Here is a 5,579-nt window from a genome sequence, read left to right as displayed (position 1 = left end):
TTTGGTTAAGAATCTGTAGTGGGACTGGCATGGTCGGCCCTGACAGCTGTGATGGGAAGGAGGACCGATACCACTGGATTGAGTGCCCCCATTATGCTACATGGCACTCTGCTAATGAAGACTTATATAAGGATTCGGCAGTCCTGAGGTGGAAATGTTGGTGGACAGATCATCAGTAGTTGGGCCTGGGAATCCCTTATCATGTTGGGGTTCTGAATGGGGAGTTGGTTGTGGCAGGTGTTGAATGTTGTTACTATGTACGGGCAACGACCTGAGTTGTAGGATGTGTTCCGGTAGTATTAGGATTTAGATAGTTATGGATATAGGGTTAGATCATGGTGCGCATGATGGTTACCACTTGTACTTAGCCACGCATTCCTCCACTCAACAGGTTTTGAGCCTCTGCACGACCCGCACTCTCTATTAGAAATCGCCCATCCAATAGACAGTTGTCAATACCGTACTGCTTTTTGGATCGTTTCTAGACTTACTATACACTTCACGAGCTATGTGCGACATTGCTTTCTTTGTTTTCTTTTTCTACTCTACACTATGTCTGAATTCATTGATACCGCCCCGACGGGCCATCTTGCCTTTCCCCTCTTAGGTGATACAAACTTTGGCCCCTGGTGCCAGCGAATGTCCGACCAACAGAAAGAGCTAGACATGTGGTGGATAGTTTCTGAGAAGGAAATTGCACCTGATGAAAATAGTTCTGATGTGGCCGTTGTGGCTACCTACACCAAATATCAGTGCAAGTGCTTTCGGATAACCGCGAAGATCCGCAAAGCCATGGAACCGCACATCTGTGCACAATATACCTCAGATGACTACGACAAGGATCCCAAGTCATGGTGGGACAAGCTCGTGGAGGGGTATCGCAAAGCTCTTGGGTTAGAACTCTATTACTTTCGCCGTTCGCTCTTCGACTGTAGTCTCGAAGCTCATGGAATGGCCACCAAATACATCCACGAATTGGAGCGTATTATCGAGTGTTTACGCGAGGCTGAGGAAGCCATCAAACCGTGTGAGAAGACTTATTACTTGTTGAATAGACTGCCTCCATCCTGGTGTGAATGGAGAGACTTACAGGCCACGATCATCAAGCCCGACCAACCAGAAGACCTGATTGCAGCAATCAAAGCGCGGGAGTCATTGCTCAATCACGACGGAAGTGGAACTGCAGGGAAGGACTCAGTTCTCATAGTGAAAGGGAGGGCTTTCGGAAATTCGAAGACCTGGTCTGGTGAGAATGGACAATCTCAGCATGGATCTTCAGAAGCCAGCAGGGAGGAATCGATGACCTGCTACTATTGCCAGAAGAAGGCACATCAACAAAGCGAGTGTCGAAAGCTCAAGGCAGATACCTTAAAGGGTACCCAGCAAGACAAAGTCACTACGGCCACCCAGGCAGCACCCGCAAACCAACCCAGCAATTCCCTCTTTACGGGGCACAGTTCATCTGCCTTCACTGTGAGTACCTAGTAGTGGCTTCTCGATAGCGGCTGTAGCACCCATGTCACAGGTGCAAGAGAAGACTTCATCAGCTACACTCTGATCCCTGAGAGTGAACACTGGATTCGAGTAGCGAACAACATGGAAATTGATGCGCTGAGATGAGGCGACGTTAAGCTTGTGGTCTGGGACAGCACTAGGAAGCAGAAAACAACGTTCGTCATTGCCAGTGTCCTGCATGTTCCAGCTTACAATAAGAATGGTCTCCTCTCTGTCTCTCAGCTGAGGTTAACTGGTGTTTTGATGGAGTTCCTTCCGAGGGGAGGGGCTATTTTACGAAAACAGGACGGAACTCACATTGAGGTGATAGAGAGAGGAGGACTCTATGTCCTTCAGACCTGCTAGCACAGCGTGGGCTCTGATAGGATTTTGATGAGTGAGACAGAGTTGCCAACGAACGACGAAAAAGTGGTGAAAGCGGCCCCCTTATGGCATTTTAGATTGGGGCACCTGGGAACGGATGCGGTTAGACGTCTTTCTATGGAGGAAAATGAGATCCCAAGACTACGCCGCGTGGCCCGGGGGGGGGTATTTGTGCCGGTTGTGTCTATGGGAAAATGGCCTGCAAACCTTTCCCTCTCGTCCCCGCAACGTCATGAGCAACACAACCTTTGGAATTGATCCACAGTGACATCACTGGACCAATTGAACCCAAATCTCTAGGAGGATCCAGCTATTTACTGATGTTTACAGATGACTTTACAAGATACAAAATAGGTTACCTTCTGAAGAAGAAATCTGAAGCTTTAGCCTGCTTTAAGGAATACAAAGCACTTGTCGTGAAGTAACAAGGAAGATCAATTTGTAAACTCGGTACAGACGGGGGAGGCGAATACACATCAAATGAGTTCTGTCATCTACTTCAACAGGAAGGAATTGAGATGCAGAGAATGACTCTATACACCCTGCAGTCCAATGGTGTTAGTGAGCGGGTGAACCGTACGGTTATAGGAACAACCAGAGCCTTACTGCACGCCGTTAACGCACTAAAGCAGTACTGGACTGAGGCAGCTATGACAGCAATCTATGTTTGAAACCGTCTTCCCACCCATGCAATTCGTCCCAGGAGTACATTGTTCGAGTTATGGTATGGAAGGAAACCTGGTTACGAGCACTTCCAGGTTTGGGGATGCGTTTGCTACACACAAGTCCCCAAAGAGATGAGAAAGAAGCTCGACAAGACGGCGAAGAAATACATATTCATTAGGTATATGGAAACTACCTCCCAGTATCGCCTCTATGACCAGCAACGAAAACGCTTCGTCATCTCCCGTGATGTTCAATTCGAGGAATCTACGTCCTACTTCAGCTTTCAGACAGCTGAAGGCGAGGCGCCTGTACGCTTTTACATTCCGGCTGTCGAGCCATGGGAAGAACAGCTGGCTTGGGGTGACAGGTTCGATGAGGAGGACGAAGGTGTGACGAATGAGGAAGTCAAGGAGATCCTCAGATACAAAAGTGAAGAGGAGGAAGAACGTGAAGAGCCAGACCTAGAACCGGAAGCCAGACCCATGGATAAGAGACCCAAGATGCTACGAGAATTGGACTCTGATGGGGAAAGTGCCTTCTGGGATGCAAGTAAAGGCGAGCTTCCAGCAATCGAAGAAACAGGACGCCGGACTCGCAGTGGGAATGTGTCATCTTCTGCTGGATCGAGCAGTATGATGGCATTTTTGGTCTACATGGTGGAAGCTGGACCGCGAAGTTACAAAGTAGCAATGGAATTTGAAGACGCGAAGGAGTAGCAAAAGGCCATTGACTCCGAGTACGCCTCTTTGGAAAGGAACAAGGTACTAAAGGTGGTTGAGGAGATCCTAGAGGACAAGAAGGCAATTCCGACAAAGCTCATCTTATAAGGCAAACTCGATCCGTCCGGCGAGACGGTCCGGTTCAAGGCAAGATTGGTAGCTCAGAGATTCTGTCAGGTTGAGGGACTCGACTTCACAGACACCTTCATACCTGTGGCAAGCCTGGCCAGCGTAAGAATCGTCCTATTGATCGCGGCCAAGAAAGGATTTGTTATACGACAGATGGATGTCGTGACAGCGTTTTTGGGAAGCGTGCTTGAGGAGGAAATCTATATAATGTTACCGGACAGCGCATTTGGGGCATGCCTTGCACGCCTAAATCGGAGTCTCTATGGGCTCAAGCAATCACCCCGCTGCTGGTACATAATGATGGATTCCTTTCTTCTCAACAAATTGGGCTTCCGTCGGGGGAGATTCGACTGTTGCATCTACACGCACGAAGACAGTACGATACTGGCCCTCTACGTCGACAACATGCTTATCGCAGGGACCGCTCTGAATGTGGTCTCCGTTTATAAGAAGCTGAAGGCACTGTTCGAGATAGTGGAACTCGGTACAGTTAGTCACTTCCTGGGGATGATCATGGCTCGAGAGGAAGAGACACGCTCGATTTCTCTTACGCAGGAGGGTTACATTGAGAGAGTGTTGGAACGGTTCGGTATGGCTGGAAGCAAACCGGTCCGTACACCTATGGAAGAGGAGAAACCTGGATTGCGACACGAAGACGACGTCCTCTGTGATAAGATGCTTTATCTACAGTTGATTGGCAGCCTGGGATGGATTGTGACTGGCATGAGACCCGACATTGCGTTCGCAGTCTCGTACCTTGGAAGGTTGAATGCAGAGTCTACGGAACAGCACTGGGTTTGTGCTAAATGGGTTCTACGCTACTTGGCAGGAACGAAACATCTCAGACTCATGCTCAGTCTGAAGGGAGAAATGGATAGTGAGCTGTCTCGCGAAGGCTACGTCGATTCTGACTTCGCAGGAGACGTGGGCTCGTTCAAGTCTACGTCCGGATATGCGTTTCTTCTCGGCTCCAGTATAATTCAGTGGTACTGGAAACGTCAATCAATAACCGCCACCAGCACCACCGATACAGAGTTCATCGCAAGCGCATCTGCTATACAGGAGCTAGTATGGTTTCGATGATTGGTTGCGGAAATAATGGGAAAGGACCTTCCAGGCAGTACGCTCTTCAACAATAACCAAGCATCGCTTTCTACGTTCAAAGACATGACATATAAACCTTACAGCAAACATATCGGGGTACACATCTGTCAGATTAGAGAGCTTATTGAGGATGGAAAGGACATTACTATGGAGTATGTGGGAACTAATGATATGATCATGGATGGATTGACGAAACCTCTTGTTTTGGTAAAGCATGTTGAGTTCGTTCGTATGTGTGGTCTAGTCTAGTTTAGTTTAGTTTTCTGTTTCACGCTTTTACCTTTCTCGTCTGTGTTTACTTTTTTTTGCTTCTATTTTTACTTAGATATCAGTGGACGGTGATGCCCGTAGGGGGAGTGTTGAGCGTTATTACTATGTACCGACAACGACCTGAGTTGTGGGATGTGTTCAGGTAGTATTAGGGTTTAGATAGTTACGGATATAGGGTTAGATCATGGTGCGCATGATGGTTACCACTTGTACTTAGCCACGCATTCCTCTACTCAACAGCAGGTAACCCCTTTGATGACACATTAATGGTAGAAAGGGACGGGGGGATAGTATTGATAGGAGATCCTACGACCTGCACCTGGTGCAAGAGGAGACATGATGGTAGTGGCTGCCTCTTACCAGATGAGATGACACTGCTGAAGAAAAGGTTCTTTTTACCAGACCAGCAATGGTGTGAGTGTCCCTGTTGCGGTACCACCACTTCCACTGTGGCCACTAAAAAACATGCCACCTTTGCAGAACACTTCGAGAAACAGCCCCGGTATTTACAGATATGTCACAATTGATTTTGGTATTCTCAGCACCAGCAGTGGGATGAGCTGAACTTGGCAACGCGAACATCGGTGGTATTGAGGTGGACTAAGATGAACGGATTACTGAAGGAATCCTGCTGTCCCTTTTGTGGTTTGGTATTGGCGAAAGGCTATTTGGATCTTAGGTTGCATTACAAGAGGACGGAGAGATGTTGGAATAGATTTTAAGTTTCCTTTATTGAATATGTGGGCCAAATTGTGTTGGGGGTGGATAGGGGTAAGGGTATAAGAAGGTGGCTGGGTAGTGAGGTAGGAAGAC

Source organism: Tuber melanosporum, assembly GCF_000151645.1.
Source record: "Tuber melanosporum whole genome shotgun sequence assembly, scaffold_18, strain Mel28".
NCBI classification, from domain to species: Eukaryota; Fungi; Ascomycota; class Pezizomycetes; order Pezizales; family Tuberaceae; genus Tuber; species Tuber melanosporum.
This window is presented reverse-complemented; position numbering follows the sequence as displayed.